At 36.4% G+C, this 23,189-nt stretch overlaps 1 pseudogene; it reads right to left on the bottom strand.

Moving 5' to 3' along the window:
• Positions 1-18,693, bottom strand: part of LOC127484817 (eukaryotic translation initiation factor 3 subunit F pseudogene) — a 66,058-nt pseudogene extending 47,365 nt beyond the window's left edge.
• Positions 18,694-23,189: the final 4,496 nt, after the last annotated feature.

Raw genomic sequence — 23,189 nt, 5'->3', positions numbered from 1 at the left:
AAAAATACAGTAACTATCTCAATCTGTCTCTCATCCTAACATCAGACTATGAGCTTATTAGGGGAAGGAGCCATTCCCATTAATTTTTATTTCTCTAGTACATAGAACAGTGCCTGGTACAAAGTGTATGCCCCCAAATTATTGAAAGATTGACAGAATATTGAATTTCCCACAATACAATAGCTGTAGTTTCTACTCGTGCATCTAATCATAGGCAGGAGCTGAAGGCATAATTGTATAAGAAGGACATCTCATGAGGTTTTAACTCTATTAATTAAAAAAAGAATTACATGCTTAGGAAAGCAGCAGTGTCACTGGGTAGATTTCATTTGGTTCTTAATTCTCAGTTGCTCAGCTTTTCTACTAATTTGTAAAGTTCTGCTGGAATATTATTTTGATTTTTAAAATAGAAAACTTGAATTTATCACCTTCTGAAAGATGAGATTCTTGGAATATTTTTGATAAGTGAAATTTCCAACACTGTTGTTTGGAGTTTTAAAACACTTTTAGAATGCAATAAAATTGCTTGCATTTATTACTATTATAATACTTTAAATATTATTATAAATTTCCTTATTCTCAAATGATGAATAAATATGCCAGAAGATAGTATTAGATTTTTAAAAATCATGCATGGTGGGGGGAATAACAATAAACTGAAAACAGACATAATTTAGAAATTTAAATATAAATAATATTTAGCTATATAGTACCCAAGAAAATATTCTTCTGCTTTTTACTTTTAACAAAATATTTTTAGGGGCCGGCACTGTGGCATAGCTGGAAAAGAAGCCACCTACAGCACCAGCATCCCATATGGGTGCTGGTTCAAGTCAAAGCTGCTCCACTCCCGATCCAGCTCTCTGCTATGGCCTGGGAAAACAGTGGAAGAAGACCCAAGTCTTTGGGCCCCTGCACCCATGTGGGAGACCTGGAAGAAGCTCCTGGCTCCTGGCTTCGGGTAGCCCAGCTCAGACTGTGTGTCCATTTAGTGACGCACATTTAGGGAGGATTTCTCTCTCTCTCTCTCTCTCTCTCTCTGTCTGCTTCTCAGTAACTCTGCCTTTCAAATAAATAAATAAATCTTCATTTATTAAATATATCATGAATATTTAAAAAATAAATATTTTAAAACTTAGTTGAATTCACTTTTATGAAAGAAATCTCTAAAATTTTGCACATTGCATTATGTTAGGAGTAGTTGGTAGATATTTTTGGTGCTTATAAAAAGTTTATAACAAGAAAAATAGTCAGTTGTTAGGATTACATCATTTTTCTGTTAGTAATTTTGCAAGCAATAAAGGCTGTTTATACAATATCCATTTAGCCTTAGGTCTGGTGTACCATTTATTTTAAATATACATGTATTAGATTCAACAATTTTTTTATATTTCCATATCCTCTTCTTATGTAAATAGTATATACCTATAAATACATACTATTTTTCATTTTTAAGATTTATTTATTTATTTAAAAGGCAGAGTGACAGGGACAAAGACGGAGATGAAGAAAGAGAGATCCTCCATCTGTTGTTTCATTCCCCAAATGGCTACAATAGCCAGGGCTGGGTCAGGCAAAGCCAGGAGCCAGGGGTTCCATCCTAGTCCCACATGAATGGCAGGGACCCAAGTACTTGTGATATCTTCCACTGCTTTATCAGATGTATTAGCAAGAATCTGAATCAAACATGAAGGAGCCAGGACTGGAACTGGCACTCCAATAGTCCAATGGTAATTTGACCTGCTGCACCACAATACCAGCCACCATATTATTTTTCTTGAAAGCAGAAATATTGATATATAACATGGGCTTCCTGACAAGGATAATAACATCAAGGATGAAGTACGTATTATTATGTCCATGGGAAGCTCAACAAGTCGGACTTTTAGTGATGTTGTCATATTCTCAGCTGTTCAAATAGCTGTATTAAATAGAATGCATTGAATTAGAATAAATTTCTTTGTTAAGATTATTTATTTATTTATTTTATTTGTTTAAAGCTACTTTTGCTAGCTTTTTGGTTTCCATTTGTATTTTTGTGTGTGTGGGGTTATGCTTACCTTCACTTTTTTAATTAATTAATTAATTAATTAATGTGTTTGAAAGGCAGAGTTACAGAGAGGCAGAGAGAGAGGTCTTCCATCCTCTGGTTCACTCCCCAAATGGCCGCAATGTCTGGAGCTGCACCGATCTGAAGTCAGGAACCTGGAGCTTCTTCTGGATCTCTGATGCGTGTGTACAGGCCCCAGCACTTGGGCCATCTTCTACTGCTTTCCCAGGGCATAGCAGAGAGCTGCACTGGAAGTGAAGCAGCTGGGACTCTAACCAGCACCCATATGGGATGGGATGCACTGCAGACAGAGGTTTAACCTACTACGTCACAGCACTAGCCCCTAAAATGAATTTTCTTAACGTCTACTATTTTCAAAGCAATATTTAGGAAAGATAATTTTGAAATTCAGTTTTTTGAGTGAAAAGAATTTTTCATATTTGAAGCATTTAATATGTATGATGTCATTGTTCCTCATAAACTATATTTGGAATAATATTTTCAATAAACACTGGTGTTGACTTAAGAAATAAACTGGACTATAAATGAAGATTTCTATCATAAATATATCATTTTAGGTTCTAAATCGTATGAATTTTGATTATGAAGATTAGATTTTTTTTGGCCAGCATTGTAGTGTAGCCAGTAAACTTGTGTCACTGGCAACCAATATGAGCAGCAGTTCATGTCACAGCTGCTCCACTACAAACCCAAAACCCTGCTGATGTACTAGGAAGAGTATCAGGATCCCTGCCACCCACGTGGGAGTCCCAGATGAAACTCTTAACTTCCGCCTGTCCCAGTGCTGGCCGTTGCAGCCACCTGGGGCATGAACTAGCAGATGGAAGACCTCTCTCTCTCTCTCTCTCTCTCACTCTCTGTAACTATGACTTTCAAAATAAATAAAGTAAATTTTGCTTAAATGATTAATACAAATTATTAAAGACTTAAGCAATATAGACAGTAAAAACTTCACTTCTGGATCTTGCATAAATGTCTACAGATAAGCAGAGTAACCTTTTTGAGTTATCTAAAGTCCTTGTTGCTCTAAGTGAAAACCAACCATTTAACAGAAGTGAAGTGTTTTTGTCTAGGTACAAAGTTCTCAACCATTATTACATACAGACTATGGATAGGATGCTTATCTAGAAAATTGCTATAATCAGATTAGCACCAAAGTGTTAATCAACATAATACAATGCCAAACAAAAATATAAAATTTCCAGTACAAGTGAGTAAAATAACGCTTGTGAAACTTTGATACTGCAAATAATAATTCTTTAAAATGACTCCTTTAAGTTAAGCATGGATTCACTCACAAACAGCATAGACCAGTTGTCTAATGACACCTTCGAATTGAATAACCACTTGAAAAAAATTGATACTAGAGAAGAAAAGAAACTTCCCAGAAAGTTTCAAAAAGACTATCAGAATAGTAAAGAACACAGAATAAAACTAGTAACTGTAAAATTTTGAGGCAGGATGTATGTATCTTGGCTATCCCCTACATCCTTTGACTCTGTAGTAGGACCCCCCCCCACTTCCCCTGCCAGAGGAATAGAACCTTTATGTTGATCAGGCCTATACTTAAAAAAAAGAGAAAATAATCAGATACATTCATTTACATCAAGTTATTAATGACTGTGGGGGGACATCCTCCCTTTACCCTTCTCCCTTGGAAAAATTTTAAGCACAGACACTCAACATAGGGAGGAATCTTGAGGGTCATCTAGTACCACTGATCAGTAAAATTACACTTCAATTTATAAATGTTTGTAAGGAGACTAACATTGAGGTACTAACTAGCTTGGCTGAATAAAAATCTATTTTATGTTTCCATGTAACACCATAATTTCAAAAAGAAATATATTTTATAAAAAATTATATGACTAAACTATCTACAAGAAAATTGACTATATTTTATGTGCTTTCTAAGTATGCCAATACCTGATTCTTCTCTCCAATACCCCTAAATGCAGTTATGCAGATGTTTAAAAATTTCAAATAAAAGAGTCTGCTACCTCCACAGACAGCATGTTTCACTTTTGGTCATCTGTGACTGTTAGAAAATTTGAGTTTGAATTTAGACAGATTGCCACAATTTAATTTCCACTGACTGGTTTAATTCTGCCTCTTGGAATCATAAAGAATGACTTGAATCCTTCTTCTACATGATAGACCCTTGAATGTTTGAAGATTTTAATCTGCTTCAACCCCACAATTCCCAGGCTCACTCCCCGAATAGAGTCACCTTTTGCCAAGCTATACCTTCCATTTTTTTATCATGTGATGTGAATTTACTTCATCTTAATCTTCGAACTATCACGTCAAGTCTTTTTTTATATTCATTTTTTAAAATTTATTTTAAAGCCACAGTTACAGAGGAGGAAAGAGAGAGAGAGAGAGAGAGAGAGAGAGAGAGATGTTCCATCCCCTGGTTTACTCTCCAAATGGCCACAACAGCCAGGGCTGGGCCAGGCTGAAACCAGGAGCCTGAAGCTTCTTCCAGGTCTCCCAGGTGAGTGCTGAGGCCCAAGGACTTGAGATATCTTCCATTGCTTTCCCAGGCACATTAACAAGGAGCTGGATTGGAAGTGCAACAGCTGGGTCTTGAACATGTGCCCATATAATATGCTGGAGGTACAGGCAGAGGCTTAACCTGCTACTCTACAATGCTGGCCCATAAAGTCTTTTTTTTTTTAAATAATCAACTTCAGTGATTGAATATACTTATACACCCATGAATATGCTTCACTGTATCAGTGATTCTCTAAGATTGGAATTTAGATCTGGATTAAGACCTTCAAAGGCCCTATATATATATACACATATACTTTTTTTTTTGACAGGCAGAGTGGGCAGTGAGAGAGAGAGAGACAGAGAGAAAGGTCTTCCTTTTTTGCAGTTGGTTCACACCTCCAATGGCCGCCGTGGCCAGTGCGCTGCGGCCGGCGCATGGCACTGATCTGATGCCAGGAGCCAGGTGCTTTTCTCCTGGTCTCCCATGGGGTGCAGGGCCCAAGCACTTGGGCCATCCTCCACTGCATTCCCGGGCCACAGCAGAGAGCTGGCCTGGAAGAGGGGCAACCAGAACAGAATCCACCGCCCCGACCGGGACTAGAACCTGGTGTGCTGGCGCTGCAGGCAGAGGATTAGCCTATTAAGCTGCGGTGCCGGCCTACACATATAGTTATATATACATACTTTCCTCTGTACCTTCATGTGTAATGAAAAATAAAATAGAATTAAACATCAGGTAAAATCAATTTTTTCTGGGACCAGCGCAGTGCTGTAGTGGGTAAAGTCACTGTCTACAGCTCTGGCATCCCATATGGGCACCAGTTCTAGTCCTGGCTACTCAACTTCCATTCCAGCTCCATGCTAATGTACTTGGGAAAGCAGGAAAGGATGGTCCAAGTCCTTGGGCCCCTGTGCTCATGTAGGAAACCTAGAGGATGCTCCTGACCATTGTGACCATTTGAAGAGTGAAACAGTAGATGAAAGACCTCTCTTTCTCTGCCTCTCTCTCTGTAACTCTGCCTTTCAAATAAATAAATAAATTATTAAAAATAATAAAATGAAATATATTTTTTCTAAATGACACAAAGTTGCATGAATGTTGAAATTTATCTAGTACTAAATACATAATAGAGGCACCGGGAACTGAGCCTAGTACTTAAGTTGTAGTCTAATGTACGTGGCGCAGAACAGACCTCTTATTACTTCCCTTAGACACAATGCCTTGAGTACTTGAGGCAGTCATAAATTGTTGCCTTAACTAGCTAATCTAATCAACAAAGTAGTCAACTATCTCAAATAGCTTAGTTAGGTCATTTTTTTTTTCTTGACAAGTACAGTTTTTTGACTGAATCCATAGACTCTGCCAGTTATGACGTAATGGAAGACACAGTAGCAGCCATCTTAAAGATTATATTCCCTACACATGCTGAAGAGCTCATCTCCAACCACTTGATAAAGTTAGCTATGAAAAATAATAACGTATTCTTTTTCTTTGACTTTAACTTTTATTCAATGTAGTATTTATTTACCTTACTTGTGGGCCTGCATGCGATTTTTTTATATCAAGGTGAACACTTTTGTGTGAGAGGAAGTGTTGTTTCACTGAGCAGGTTTCTTTTTTGGCTTTTCAGCAGAGTTTGCAGTGAATAACAAAAAGAAAAAAGGCTGGCCATTTTTGCTTATTCCACCCTCTGTCTTCTGCCACTCTAATTTCTGAGAAAACATATCCTAACTCTTTGAGTTTATGTTTCTGTCTTGTTTTCTGTTTTTAAAAAGATACAAAAATCATACTGCTCCTTTGTTTTATTTCACTGCATGGAAGAGAGTATGTTTGGATAGTATATGTTATAGCTACACAAAGGCAAAAGACATGAAGAAAAAAATTTAATCCGTTTATGCAAGTTTAATTATTTTCTTATTCTGAACTTAATTTCTCTCTTAGAACTTGATATGAGCATTTAACAGCTCAAACTATGCAATCATTTAATATTATTCATTGCTAGTAATTTATTTTTAAACATTTACTTATTTATTTGAAAGGCAGAGTGACAGAATGGGTGGGCAGAGAAAAAGAAAAGTGAGAGAGAGGGAGAGAGGTCTTCCATCTTCTGGTCCTCTTCCACAAATTACTGCAACAGCCAGGAAGGGATCAGGTCAAAGCCAGGAACCAGGAACTCCATCCAGCTCTCCCATGTTGATGCCAGGGACACAAGTACTTGAATCATCATTCATTGCCTTCCTAGGCACCTTAGCAGTAAGCTAGATTAAAAACAGAGCATGCAGGACTTGAACCGGCATTCTGATATGGGACAACAGAGTTGTAAGCAGCAGTTTAACCTGCTGCACCATACCAGCCCCCCATTATTAATAGTTTAATAACATAAAAGAATATAGCTTATTTACTGCATAAGATTTTATGTAGAAGAATGATTTAAGGAATACAAAATATACAAATTCTGACAGTGTATAAATCTTTCAGGAGCAATTTTAGAGGAAATTGATCACATTATTTAGTTACTGAATCATTGCTGTTGGGAAAGGAGTTTGGCATAGTAAAGTTTTTGAAGACCTAGATTTGAATCTCAAACTTGCCACTTTCTTGGATCTCGGTTAAACAGTCAAAATAAGGAAAATAATAATATTTGTTCTTGTTACTGCAGAGCTTTTATGGTTATCGGATAAGATGGGAAAGCCTTTCTTGATGACGCTCCATGCAACATTATTAGTCTCAATTATAGACTTCTTTTATTTTTAACTTTTATTTAATGAATATAAATTTCCAAAGTACAGCGTATGGATTACAATGGCTTCCCCCCCCATAACGTCCCTCCCACCCGCAACCCTCCCCTTTCCCACTCCCTCTTCCCTTCCATTCACATAAAGATTCATTTTCAATTCTCTTTATATACAGAAGATCAGTTTAGCATATATTAAGTAAAGATTTCAACAGTTTGCACCCAAATAGAAACACAAGTGAACAATACTGTTTGAGTACTAGTTATAGCATTAAATCACAATGTACAGCACATTAAGGACAGAGATCCTACATGAGGAGTAAGTGCACAGTGACTCCTGTTGTTGACTTAACAAATTGACACTCTTGTTTATGACATCAGTAATCACCCTAGGCTCTTGCCATGAGTTTCCAAGGCTATGGAAGCCTTTTGAGTTCGCCAACTCTGATCATATTTAGACAAGGTCGTAGTCAAAGTGGAAGTTCTCTCCTCCCTTCAGAGATAGGTACCTCCTTCTTTGATGACCTGTTCTTTTCACTGGGAGATCTTTCATTTAGTTTTTGTTTGTTTGTTTGTTTGTTTTGTTTTGTTTTGTTTTGCCAGAGTGTCTTGGCTTTCCATGCCTGTAATACTCTCATGGGCTTTTCAGCCAGATCCGTGTGCCTTAAGGGCTGATCCTGAGGCCAGAGTGCTGTTTAGGACATCTGCCATTCTATGAGTCTGCTGTGTATCTCGCTTCCCATGTTGGATCGTTGATCAATTATAGACTTCTAAAAAGGATTCTGTATTTATCTTTTGTGGTATTTATCCCCATTTAAGTTAATAATTTATATTACAGCTTTAATGATGTTTGTTATTCCTCTTTTTTTATTACGTAAGAAGAACAAATTTCAAATAATTCTTGGATATAATTCTAATTCCTCTTAAGACAGAAAGCTCCTTGAGGGTAGAGGCGGTTCTTGTCTTGTACACCAAGGAGCACAGCAAGTGAATCAGAGGAATCAATCTATAAATAATTGAATGGAGGAAAATACTTTACTAACTTTATGACACTTTGCTGATTTTTTTATTGCCATGATCTCCTACAAGAGTTAACAAAGGCCTAATCACACTCGGGGCCAGTGTTGTGGCGCAGAGGTTTAAGCCACCATCTGAAAGGTCAGCTTTCCATGTATAAGTGCCAGTTAGAGTTCTGGCTGTTCTGCTTCCAGTCCAGCTCTCTGCTAATGCACCTGGGAAGGCAGCAGCAGAAGATGGCCCAAGTCCTTGGCTCCCAGCCACCCATGTGGAAACATTAGATGGAGTTCCTGATTCCTGGCTTCTGCCTGGCCCAGCCCCAACCTTCACAGTTACTTGGGTGTTAAGCACTGGATGGTAAAACTCTTTTTCTCTGTCTCTCCCTCTCTCTGTAATTCTGCCTTTCACCCAAGTAATAAATAAATCTTTTTTGAGATATAATCATCCTAAAAATGAGCAATTTAAATAAAACTATATTTTATCATTTTAATGTTAAAATATCAAAACACTTAAATCAGTTAATTCAAATAGATTGAATAAACATTCTTGTAAATACCGTGTTTTTTCTACCAACAATTATTTTATTAAATGAGAATATTATTTAAATCTTAGTACTTAAAGACCATGCTATAATCTGAAATTTATGTGAATTCAAAGGGTGGTATCATTCCAAGCAGAGAACCACTGAAATATGGTTGGTATTTTTTTTCCTGCATCCTTACTTCCTTCCCTGTCTGTGACCTCAGATACTGAATGTTCATTATGGAAGCAATCTAAAGGGCCAAGTAACTAAACCTGAAAGATGAATTCTCCTACTTCTCAGAGTGTTTTATAAAAGTGATGTTTATCAGTCACCATCCCCTCAACATACATACACAGATATAACTGCACTCTATTCCCATAAGAATTAGAAGAGGCTAAACAACCAAAATGGTTATTTAAAAAAAAAACCACTACCTTTGCTTTCAATTTGTTGAGTTTCACTATTGTAGCATATATTTTCATAATGTGCTCCATTAAAATTGTGCAATAATGTAAAACATCTCTCATCTATTATTGAGAATTACTGTCTCTGAAAGCTGTTAGAAGATGGTCCTTTTAATTTGTACAGCCTAAAAAGGCTTCTGAAGTTTAATCCACATAGAGGGTCATGAAGACCTCTGATAACTAGTTTGATGACTTGAACAAAAATGTTTTACCATTTTTATTCTTTATAGGGAAATGCATAAAGTCATAAATCATATTCAACTAGAAAATATGTGAGGGATTTCTATATGATATAAAGAGAGGAAATGTAACTTCCTGATTTAAAATTAAATCAGATGAAATTAGTAGCCATGTTATTAGAGACAGGATAAATGTCAAGAATTCATTATTTTTTTCAAACCTAGTTTATCATAAATCTGCCCTATGACACATAATAACATGTACTGTTTTGCAGGTTATTTGATAGCAAGTTCAACAGTGTAGGTGAGTGACAATGTGAGTCGCATGATAATGACTCCCCAGGGAAATCAAGCTTTAGGACACAGGGTTAGGATGCATGGGCTTTTATTCAAATAGGAAAACATATTCAAAAGTTTATTATTGGTCTCATAAGATCATCAGCTAATATACAGAAAGTCAATCCAACAGCTAAGTAAGCTTGGAAAAATAATGTAACTGAAATAAATCTGTTGACCCTTCTTGTCTAAATTAAAAACATTTAGCATATTATCTACTGAAAGACATGGATTGACTGTATATAATAGAATTTATATGTTTTAGGCATTGTAGAACATACTAAAATGAATGTTAAAAGAAACAGCAGTCCAATTTGATTTAGTGTGGAAAATATATAAGAATTAATTAAAAAGAACAGAAATTGACCGTTTTAATTTGCCCCAAATAAAAAGCACATCAAAGTATAAGAGCAGCATTAGTTCAAAGGTGTGTAGAAGGCAAACCAGTTAAGATATATTCACTTTTTCATACAATTTATTGATGAATATTAATAAATCATATTGTCTTTCTTCAAGAAGTTTCATTAAACTTGAAATGTGAAATTTAGTGAATAATTTTATATAAACTTACGGAAATGTTTATATTGCAAATGTGTGGGCAGCAATTTCTGTTTAAACACAAGTACCATTTTTAAATGCCAGAGACAGCTTCTTAGAACTCTTGGATATGGAGATGCTGGAAAACTGCCACTCACCTTTTCTTTATGACATAGCAGTTCCCACAGCATAACCCTTCCGCCTGAGTTGTAACTGCATTGGAACACTGACTTGATTATTTAGTTTCTTTTTTCCCTAGGATCTGTAGATTTACAACTTTAATATTTCTGCTTATCACAAGCATATGCATGCTTTACTTGAGAGGTTTGTGTGAGGAAGATAATACATTTTTGAGGGATTTGAAATGAATGTGTAAAAGAACAGAGCCAAAATTCATTCTAAATAAAAACTTAAGATGGTAGAGATAATCATATATGACTTGTACAATTAGGTACTTCGTTATGCTTGTCAAACATCTACCCTGCTTCTAATAATACATTCACATAACCCTTTGTGTGCACTTAAAGGTTGACTCATAACATATCCTTGTTTATTAAAATAAAAATCAGGCTTTATTTTCAAATTTATTTTCTTCAGGAAGAAGAAGCATAAAGTTCTTGGTAACTTTAACACATAAATGAAGAGAATTATGAGAATGAAAAGGACCTCAGTTGTCACTGGTAAACAAAGAATGGTGCTTTCATAAATGTACTGGCCAGTTACACATTTTCAGTTTCCAATTATCAACTTGACTATGCTTTTTTTTCCCTTCACACGGAAGATTAGTCATTGAATGAACAGAAACAAAATTTAGTGCAAGCAACAGCTAATACAAGTACTATAAATACAACCCAAACATGAACCCAACAAAAAACAAAGTTAATTTAACAACTTAGCATGAAACAACCCATGTTATTCTTAAACTGCTTTTATCCTTGCCCAGTATTCAATAAATTATAATATAAAAGTGACATTTAAATTGAATTCACAATTCTAATGGAAAACTGTGTAATGAACACATGAAATAATATTCACTGCCTAATACTAAACTACCACTGAGTTTTGTGAATCAATATGTGTATAACTCAGGCTTTACTTTAAAACTTTCTAGTCAGTATAAAGAGATTTTTATGAATTTGGAATCACAACAGAATATTGAAAATTTTCACAAATATTCAAATATTAAACATAAATTAATATTATTAGCCAATAATCATAGTGGGCTCTTATTACTAATGAGTTATTATATATGCTTAACATGGTTTGAAATGTGAATTTGCAGTATCTGCTGGATGATGTAAAAGAAAATCATCCACACATCAGTATGTATAAATCTTAGAAAGCATAAAGCTTCTGAAAGCCAGTTTAATGGAAGTATTTGCAAATATACACACTGTAAGTCTATTCCTGGTTCTTCCTCTGTGTGGTCTTTTAGAACTGCTGTTATCAGTTTTCTGTTTATTATTGTGCTTGGTTTAAAGGGAATTTGCCTAGTGATCCCTGGACTCCAATCTTCAAGCCTGTTGTCAAGATAAATTAATTTTTGTGGCAACCCACTGTGCCTCAGATACTATCTAAGAAATGCAGGATTAGTGGAATCCCTGTACAAGAATCCTCCTGTAGCTTCTTGGGGGTATAAGAACAGAAAGGAGTACCTTGAAGAGGTAAGACATTTATAATATATAAAATTCAAATGTTTCTGGATTTCATGTATTAATATTCAAAGTAATAAAATATCATATACAATAAATTAGTATGGAGCATATGTCAATATTTTTATCTACTCAGTAACATGGCCCCACGTATGAATACAACAGTTTAATTATCCATTCACTATTTTTTGTCGGTGGACTAAAATATACATTTTTTCAAAATAATGAGTTGTTTATCTTGATCTGAAATATTAATTTAATTTATTCATTTTTAACAAAAATGATGGCTTTCCCTAATTTTGAGTGTTTATTGCTAATAGATGAGTATATTTTCCACTTAGAAATTTTAGAGGTTGAAATATACTTTTATAAAATAAAATATATTTAAGGAGGGACTGAGATTATGCAGAAGTTCCCATACACTCTCAGCTTAACGTCCTATATTTTCCAATGTTTTCATGAATTTTGTGAATTGGGGTGAAGGAGATGTTCAAGGACGCTGAAATTGCCAGATACATGATTTGAGTGGTTTGAATTTATAAGATCGTTGTCATTCCCCATCTCCCTTCACTGATTTTGACAAGAAAAATAAAATGATCTAAAATTATTACCTGACCAGTCTGTCACTAACACAGTGTTTAAACTTGATTAAATAAATAATATCATATATGCCTTTATTAACACATCATTAATAAAGGCATAACATTGCTCACCCATTTGTCTCAGGAAAATTTGTGAGAAAGAGTTTGGGTAAAAACAGCTAAAGAGGAAAAACACTTTGAAAAGATAAAAGGTTTTTCTTAGATCCAAGAAATTGGGATATTGCCGTAGTTTCTCCTGTTTTGAGATATGGAAGAGTGGTACATTAAGATGCAGTATGCAAGAAAATACTCTTCTCAGAACTTTTTTTGGTTTATTTTTACGTATATACAAATTTCCTGGTAGTTTACTAATATGCAGATACTGAGCAGTGGCCTAAGATTCACCTGAAATGCCATACTTCTAATGAGGACGAAAGTCACGATACGTGTTCTAGATTGAGTTCCCAGCTCCCAGTCTCAGCCATGTCTAGCCACAGCCGTTGCAGGCATCTGAAGACTGAATAAGTGGATGGGGATTCCCTCTCTCAGTTTGTCTGCCACAGAGTCTCAAACAAAGAAATAAATAAATAATAGATTTTTAAAGTATTTTTAAAGATTTTTAAAAGATTTTTTTAAAAAGATTTTAAAGATTTTTTAAAGTATTTTTAAAGTATTTCTTCTAAAAAAAATTATGACAGGCTGCCTGTTCATGAAAACACATTTTGACTAGTAAAAATTTTATGGATCTTAGTTTCCTTACTAGTCAAATAGAGCTGTGTCCTTCAGTTTCTTGAGATCAAAATAGATATACAGGAGTAAGTAAAGGCTTCTTTACAGGAAAGAATTTGGTAATTCGTTGGCATTACCTGAGTGCATATAATGTTTTGTGCTGGATTCTGTAAGATCAAACATTTAAAAAAAAATCTTGCCTTCAGAATTTAAAGTCTAGTTATAATCAAAGTTGCTCCAAAAAATGCAATATTTGTACTGTAGTTACATTTTTCCCCAGTACATCCAGTATACAGTGATCATTTTGTGCTATGTCATGCTGCCAAATGTTTACCCATCAGCCCTCTGAAAATCCATGTTTTTTGTGTGTGTAAATGTTAATAAAATGAAGGATGTCTAGCATACAATCTATAAAAGGTATTTTTAAACCACATTCATCAGCAAAGCACAGAAAGTTTCACACAAGAAGTCTTCTTCCTGCATCAAGCCTCCTTGAATAAAAACCTATAAACTCCAGAAGTAATCGTCAGTATATGGTTTACCCAGGTATAGAGTAGGCAATATAGAACATGGATAGACTAATAGCTGTAGAGGAATTGGAGTTGTGTCACAGTGGGCTAAGCCATCACTTAGGATGTCATCCCATATCAGAATGCTAGTTCAAGGTCCAGCTACTCTACTTCTGATCCAGTTCCTGCTAAGCATCCTGAAGGTCTTAGCTCCTAGCTTTGGCCTGGTCCAGCCCTAGCTGTTGTCAGCATTTAGGGAGTGAAGTAGTATATGGACGATCTCTCTCTTCTCTCTCTCTCCCTTTCTCTCAGTCTGCCTTTCAAATAAATAAATATATAAATAATAAAATAAAATAGCAGTAATTAAAATGGATTTAAAAACAGTATGCTATATATTACAAATAAATATATGAATTATTTTATCCATGTAAAATGTGAATTAAATAATGCAGTTTTCAAAGACCTTTTTTATTTATTTGAAAGGCAGAGCAACAGAGAGAGAAGAAGAAACAGAGAAAGATATTTTCCATCCGCTTGTTCATTTTCCAAATGGCTGCAATAGCTGGGGCTGGGCCAGGCCAGAGCCAGGAATCCAGAACTCCATTTGGGCCTCGCACATGGGTGGCAATGGTCCAAGTATTTAGGCCATCTTCTATTGCTTTCGCGGGAACATTAGCGAAGAGCTGGATCCGAAGTGTAGTAGTTGGAAATTGAACTTGTGCTCAAGTATGGGATGCTGGCAATACAAGCAACAGCTTAACTCACTGTGCCACAATGCGGCCCTGAATTAAATAATATATTTAAGTGCATTGTCTCACTGTCTTTCAGATATATCCCCTACCTTATAGGAAATAAACAAGTCTAAAGAGTTCTATGGTACAATATCAAATATATTGAACATATATACATATATATATAGGTATAGATATATAAAACTTTCAGTTATGCTGAAGAACACTCCTGAAAAATACAAAAAGGATATGGGTCATGCACCCTTGTATGGTCTGGCTGAATTGTTTTAAGAAAGCTATTCCAAAGCAAAGGAAAAGATCACAGAGTACGTAAGAGCCTTGTAAAGTTTATTAATAATATTCGCAAAGGCAACCAGCAGCATACTGCCAAATTATCAGAGAAAATATCAAACCAGGATTTATTTTTGCCTTCTGAGAAATCCTATCAGGTGATCTATTTCTTCTGATAATTAAAACTTTCATATCAGAATACCAAATAATCAGATAACACTGAATCTTTTCCATTAGCCCCCCTCAATTCAAAGAGAGGACCTACCTTGTCATAAGGGACAAAATTTCAGACTCACTTTATGCTTTTCTGGGAAAGCTGTCACCTGAATGATTTACCTTCCTCTGTCATTTCTAATCCATCATTCCATTCTACATACTGCTTTCAGAAACATCTTTCTAAAAAGCTAATTTTCTTGTGGTATGCCCCTGCCAAAAATTTTTCAATGACTCCCCCTTTGCTCATCCTTTTCCTTTACCCATCCTTTCTACAATGTACTACTCGCTTTTGTGTTAGATGAAAGTGAAAGTGTTTCTCCTTCATTCAAGACTCAACTGGAATCTTGCCTCCTTTATGCGTCTTCTTTTGACTTCTCCCAAATGAATTAGTCACTGGATTCCCATAAAACTTTACCCATGCAATGTGTGGGGTGGAAAAAGGAAGAGAGAAAAGGAGAACACAAGTAGAGCAGTGGATTTCACCAGAGAGGTACCGAAGGACTGCCAGATATAATTCCTACTTGACCAAAGGATACTAAATATTATAGCTTATATCACTCTACATAAGATTTCATTTCAAAAAACATTCTGCCTCAGAAAAGAAGCATTATAAAACACAATAATAGTGGGGAAAAAAAGCATGGTCTTTGGAGCCACAGACCTAGATTTTCATTCTTCCAATTACTAGACGTGTGACATTGAGCAATCAGTTCTCTTATATACTTCTCCAACGCCATTATCTATTTCTTACTTCCTTTCAAACTGCTGTAGTTGGGCAGAGTAATTAAAAGTTTCCTAAACACTTCACTCTATTTTGTACCATATTAAATGGGCAGTACCTTTTCCCAAATGCCCTTAATCCACAATCTTCTTATCTTTCACTTATACCTCAAGACCCAGTTGAAGTGCTACTTCTTCTGTGAAGTTATTTTCATTTATTTATTTATTTGTTTGAAAGGCAGTGTTACACACGGGAGAGGGAGGGGGAGGGAGGGGGGAGGGGGAGATCTTCTATCCACTGATTCACCTTCCAAATGGCCAAAGCCAAGAGTCAGGAGCTTCCTCCAAGGGTCTCCCACAAGGGTAGCAGGGAACCAAGCACTTGGGCCCTCCTCCACTGCTTTCTCAGGCACATTAGCAGGGAGCTGGATGCAAGTGGAGCAGACAGGACACTAACTGGGCCCTTTATGGGATGCCAGTGTTGCAGCTTTAGCTGCTGGGCCACAACATCTGCCTCATCTGTAAAGTTTAACCACAGATAGAGCTTAGCAATTTCATCTCTTTGACTTGATTTTATGACATTCATTTATTTATGTTTTTTTTTCATTCTTGTTCACTGGGCTAATTAAGCCTCAATAGGCCCCTGCTAGTTGTTATGATATTGAAATGACCCTACACAGGTTGGTAAACAGCCAGTGTCTCCTCCCCCTTTTTCTCCTCTATTACTCTCCCATGCCAAAACCTCCAATGGCAAAGAAACTAAAGGCTTAACAGCTAGAACAGTGGTGGTCCTCCAAAACTACGCTCTAGCTAAGGCTTGCGTTCATTTTGATCCATTAGCGCCTGTGCCATCCTGGTTCTTATCTTCTTAATATAGTTCCTGGTCATCTTCCTCATAGAAGGTAAACTACCTAGCAGCAGGGAATGGATTGCTATTCATCTCTGTATTCTTGAAGCTAGGCCTTCTGCTATTCCAACTGTTAATTATTTAGTTACTACTTCCTTTCAGTACTCACTGCTCTCACATGTGAATTACTCAATATCTTCAGCAGGTCCTCAGTTACCTCATGGTGTACTTTTAAGTTGTTACAGAATCCTTATCGAAAACTGTCCAATTTGGACTCATGACTGGGTCTTATTTTTTCTCTGTTCCTACATGAAAAAAACTAATCCATTTCCTCAGAGGCCCACAAAGACAAGCATAACAATCATTGTATTTTGAAAAAAAATGCAATTGAGTTTATATTGCTAGCTATAAATTATACTACAGTCTAAAAGTGTAAATGCATCTCACAGAACACAGATGCTCATTGAATAGGTTATCTTCAGTTATTCATATGTAGATGATGTTGTATTATTCTGTCCTTTTGAATAACTAATTTCAGAAACGTTATAATATTAAGCAACCATAATTTGATCCTTTCCACCCTCACCTTTACCTCTAATATATTGTCTGAAACATTATCACTAACTATTGTATATAGAACCTGCAATACATTCTGGAAAAAAAATAACTCCATACCATATATAAAACAAAGTTGTATACAAGTTCTGGAACACTGCAACTAGGAAAATCCTCTTTGGAAAGACCACACATGAATGAGAAATAATAATCACTTTATTGTAAATTAATGCCCAAGTGTAGACAATATGGTAAAGAATGTGTTTTTCAAAAGACAAATTCTATCATCAAACTGGAAACTTGAAATACAACCTATGTTCAAAAATTATTATTACAGTCAAGAAGTTTCTAGTGTATTCTACCCTTAAGTACACAAATTCCTATCTTCTACATCACTTTTAGGGACAGCTATATAGAGTTATATCAAAATAATCACAAAGCGTGATAGCTTTAATAATATTGGGATGCTCGTTATTTGGAAGTTGCGTGCTATTTTGTTTTTACTCATTAATTGATTCATTAATTAAACAAACATACATTGAATGCTAGTTCTGTGCCAGAAGCTAAAAATACAAAGATAAAATATGATGCCTAAAACTATAGTGAGCAAACCAAAATATTTTTAAGCACTCAACTGAAAGTCAATTAACTTAGGTTTGACCTTTCCAGAGCATAGTTAAGAAGTACAAAAAGAGCTAAAAATAAAAAGATACTCTGAAGACTTTTGTTACTTATAATGGTAGACAAGTTAATTTAGTCTAATTTTCCTCTGACTGTTGATAGTCACAATTGAAAAGGCTAGAAAGTAGTTTCCAATATTTTTAAAAATATAAAATAAAAGAAGGGGAGATAATAAAAAATTTCTAAATAGAGATATTGCAGAGAACAAAACAACAAGCCATTTTTCCCTGGAACTACTTTCAGAAGCAGAATAGGAATTTCAGAATTGAGTGAGGGCTGGCACTGTGGTGTAGTGGGTAACGCTGCCTCCTGCAGTGCCGGCATCCCACGTGGGCATTGGCTGGAGTCTGGCTGCTCCACTTCTGATCCAGCTCTCTGCTATGGCCTGGGAAAGCAGTAGAAGATGGCATAGGTCCTTGGGCCCCTGCACCCGCATGGGAAGCTCCTGGCTCCTGGTTTTGGATCAGTGCGGCTCCAGCTGTTGCGGCCATCTAGGGAGTGAACCAGCCAATGGAAGACCTCTCTCTCTCTCTCTCTCTTTCTCTCTCTCCCTCCCGCCCTCCCTCCCTCTGCCTCTGCCTCTCTGTAATTCTGCCTTTCAAATAAATAAGTAAATCTTTTAAAAAAGAGATAATTGAGTGGAGATTCAGTTGCCCCATGAACTTAGGCAGAAAAAATTCAAAGTCCAGGGTCTGCAAAACTTCAGTGCCTGATTTGAATTGATGTAAGAACAAGCCAGAAGCAAATTAAGCCTCACAAAAATTCCAGGCATACAAAACAAACCTTGAATTTGTTCATCTGCTAACGTCCTTAAGGACATAACGAAAGCAAACTAAAATCACCTTTGGAGAAATATATAATTATCTTAATCTTCAAATACATTCTCTAAAATGTATTCAATACTCAGAGTCCATTGACAAATGACCAGACATGCAAGGAAGCAGGACCTCATAAGCTAGAAATTTAAGAAAAAACAGAAATAGCCTCTTTCCTCCTTCCCCTTCTCCCTGGATTCTTGCCTGGAGGGGGCTGGCTGTAGCCCTGTGCCTCCAGGACATGTGGCCTTCTGGCCACCCGCCCTAGGCTCTTGGTCCTAGATGCTCTTGCATGTGGCTGGTTCCTGGTACTCGGTCCTACGGAGAGACTGTAAAGCTGTATAGCTCTGCATGTACTCCTATGGACTTACTTCTAAGGGTACAGTTTAAAACTTGCTATGGGATCGCAAATCCCCTTGGGCTAGATGATAATGGTAACGTCTTAAATTTTAAAGTGATCCTATAGGTGAGATTAAATGTTAAAGTGATCATGTCAATAGAATTAAGTGTTTACTACTACTAATAATAGAGTTAAAGAGGAGTAAATGCTCCAACATGGGAAGGAGTCTGTACAGCAGACTCATAGAGTGGTGATTTCCTTAAGGAGCACTCAGTGACCTCAGAATCGGCCCTAAAGATGTTCTGTTCTGGATAAAAAGTCCCACAAGAGCATTTCAGGCATGGAAAGCCAGGACACTTGTGGAAAAAGTGTCCCTGCATGGAAAACTTCCCTGGGTGAGACCCCAGTGGAAAGGAGTGGTCATCAAAGAAGGATGTACTTCTCTCCGGAGGGAGGAGAGAACTTCCACTTTGTGTATGGCCTTGTCTGAATGCTGATGGAGTTTGTGGAACTCAAAAGGCTTCCATAGCTCAGGCAGCTCTTGTCAAGAGCCTCTGGTGATCACTGACGTCACATATAAGAGTGTTAATTGTTAAATTAACAACAGGAGTCACTGTGTACTAACTTCCCATGTACGACCTCTGTTCTCCAAAGAGCTACAGTATTAACATTAATAATAAAACTTGATCCCAAAGATTTACATTGCTCTATTGTGTGATATTATGCATCATAAGTTCTAGTTATGTTTAAATGTCAAGCTCCGTTGCCTGTATTCTTAGGCGTTTATTTAAAGTTTATTAAGTGCCTCAAACATAAAATCTTGGATATATGTCTCTCTGTGAAATTCCTATCTTGTATGTTTTAACATAGGGTCAGATTTTTAAAGGTAGCCGAGGAGATTTCTGGGAAAGACAAAATTCTGTGGAATTTGGATTCCAAGCTTTTGTATATAGCTTTAAAAATGCCCTGATGAAGACTCCATACTGAAAATGGTAGCTGCAAAAGTTGTTCCAGAAAACTAAGTACGTTCTAACAAAAATCTCCAGTATTGGGAATTGCTGATGTCAGGATTCTATGGAACTTGGACTCCAAGATTTGGATTCCAAGCTTTTATATATAGCTTTAAAGAGGCCCTGATGCAGACTCTGTACTAAAAAGTGTAGCTACAAAAGTTGTTATGGATTCCAGGATTTGGATTCTAAGCCTTGTATTTGCTTAAAAAGCCCCTGACACAGACACACTGTGCTGGACAGGGGAGCCACAGAATGTGTTCCAAGGAATCAAGGAGTTTTTGACAAAAAACTCCAACATTAGAAATTCCTGAGCAAGCCATTCAAAAGATCCTCTTCATATCAGTGTAAATTAAAGGGACCTTACCAGGTGCTATTGAGCACGACTACCTCCGTGAAATTAGGATTAAACGTCTACCTCTTAAGTCTTCACAGGTGAATGCTAAAGACATGCCTGACTATTCCTATAAGCCAATCAGAAACCTTTTGTACCTCTTCAAAGCAAAAAGGATAAGTAAAACTTTTGCCTTTGTCTCTTTAAGGCAAACATACTGTACCTGCCTTTCTTGATTATCTCTGGGAACTGTTATTGATAATAAAGCTACCTAGGGGGGGGAAGCCATTGTAACCCATGAGTCGTACTTTGGAAATTTATATTCATTAAATAAAAGATTAAAAAAAAAAAAAAACAAAAAAAAAAAATAAAGCTACCTAGTGGGTTCTTCTATTGTGCTCAAGTAAATGGGTTTATAATCTACATAAGGGTAGCCTATCACTACCCACTATCTGGAAATCTGTAAGATACTTTGTTTTCATCTAAAAGGGCACCCCACTTATAATTGGTTTTGTTCCAGTTTTATGTTTCAGAACTCGACTTCTGGGAGTAACTGACCATGCAGGGGTCACAGATGTTGGCAATGAGACTGCCCCAGCTCACAAAGCAAATTTGCTAGATAGGATAGGCAGAGACCTCCAGACCCTGGACAGGCAGGGCCTGCACTACGCCCCTCATAAGCAGGAAGCAGTTACAGAAGAGATGATTCGACGTCCATCAACTCCCCTTAGGATTAAGGGATGGAGTTTCGAGGGGGGAATGAAGTAGGCAGGCATACAGGTTAAGACTGATTAGGTTTGTGAGCTGGAAGACCACACCTCTGCCATGCCTTCACCATGCTCCTCTGTGACCTCATGCCCCTACCTAGCCACACCTGAGAGCCCACCAGCCAATCAGGTTAATTAACCACTCCCCTTTCAGAGTGAATTAAAAGCCTGGAACAAGGTGTGTCCAGACCTTTCTTCCATTTCCCTCACCCTGGCTTCTAGCCAGGAGGGGGCTGGCTGCAGCCTTGTACCTCCAGGGAGCATGGCCTTCGGGCCAACCTGCCCAAGGCTTCCTGGTCTAGATGCTCCTCCACGTGGCTGGTTCCTGGTACTTGGTATGAACCCAGATTTACCTCTCTCTTAGATAAAGCTCTCACTCTCCTATGCATCTTTTGCACTAAATAAAACTTAAAATGTAAAAAAAAAGAGAAAAAACAGAAATGAAAATAGATACATGGAGACTACAGATATTGATATTACAAAAGATAGACTATAAAAGTGTTATACTGATTTTGTTCAAGAAGGTAACTGCCAAGATTGCAAGAATTTACAAGAAAATGAAAAAAAAAAAACAGGATAGATACATAAAGAACTAAATTAAAACTTGGATTTGAAAAACAATATAACAAATTAAAAACTGGGTGAATGGGCTTCACAATAAGCTATAAACAGCTGAATATAATCTTAGTGAGCTGTAGAAAAAAAATCAGAAGTTATCCAAAATTAATTCCAAAGGGACATTGTGATAGAAAATAAAAAGAAGAGTCTGGCACTGTGGTGCAGTGAGCGAGGCCTTTGCCTCTGCTGCCAGCATCCCATATGGGCAATGGTTCCTTTCCCAGCTGCTCCTCTTCCAACCCAGCTCTCTGCTATGGCCTGGGAAAGCAGTAGAAGATGGCCCAAGTGCTTGGGCCCCTGCATCTACGAGGGAGACCCAGAAGAAGCTCCTAGTTCCTAGCTTCGGATCAGCCCAACTCCAGCCATTTTGGCAGTTTAGAGAGTGAACCAACAGATGGAAGACTCTCTCTCTCTCTCTCTCTCTCTCTCCTCCTCCTCCTCTCTGTAACTCTGTCTCCCAAATAAATAAATAAAATATTTTTAAAAAGAAAGAAAATAAAGAAGAGAAGATAAAATATAAAAGGTACAGTATTATACATATATGACATTCTGGAGGAGAAAAGAGAAATTATACATGATCAATACTAAAATAAACTATAGCCGAGAATTTATTGTCCAAAACATCACTTCAAAATTGAACAAACCTAATTAATCCCAAGAAGAAAAATTGAAGCAAATTCACAGCTGGGCTCATCATAGAGAAACAATAGAAACCAAAAATAAATATATTTAAATATATTTTTTAATTTTCCAGAATAAAAAGTTATTTACCTTCAGAGAAATGGCAGTTAAGAAGACTCCTGATTTCTCAATAGATTTAATGGAATCCCAAAGGCAAGGGAATGTTGTCTTCAATATTCTTTTAGGAAATAACTGCCAACCTAAAATTATATGGAGATTAAAAAAAACTTTTAAGAATAAAGACAGAGAAAAACTGAAAAAGTTTGCTGCAAGAAAACTGTACTAAAAGAATTCCAAAATATTTAAGAATAAGAGTTAAAATAATTCCAAATGAATAAATGTCATAATGTCATAAATGTGGGAAGAAATGAAATTAAGAACTACATAATGGGTGACTATGTAGGGAAATGTATATTAATAATTGTTATATAAAACAAATGATATCTTGTGTGGAGATATGTATGTATGAAGAGAAGAGAAAAGGAAAGAGGAATAATAAACAGGGAAGGATTAAAATATAGTGCATAATTAGCAGATTAGTCAGTAACAGAGAGAAAAATAAAGTGTTATAAACTCCCTCCATTGCCCTGGAAAAAGAAAAAAATTCAATTATTACTTTATTTTAATAATTTAAATATACATGTAATAACTTTTAGAACAGCTGAATAAAATGTGAGAAACTAAAGGGAGAAGGATGGTAATTATTAAAATTCCTTAAGAAATGAAAAACAGAGCTGGCATTGTGGCATAG

The sequence above is a fragment of the Oryctolagus cuniculus genome, chromosome X (genome assembly GCF_964237555.1).
Source record: "Oryctolagus cuniculus chromosome X, mOryCun1.1, whole genome shotgun sequence".
In the NCBI taxonomy this organism is placed as follows: Eukaryota; Metazoa; Chordata; class Mammalia; order Lagomorpha; family Leporidae; genus Oryctolagus; species Oryctolagus cuniculus.
Note: the sequence above shows the minus strand (reverse complement) of the source record. Positions and strands in the feature narration are given on the sequence as shown.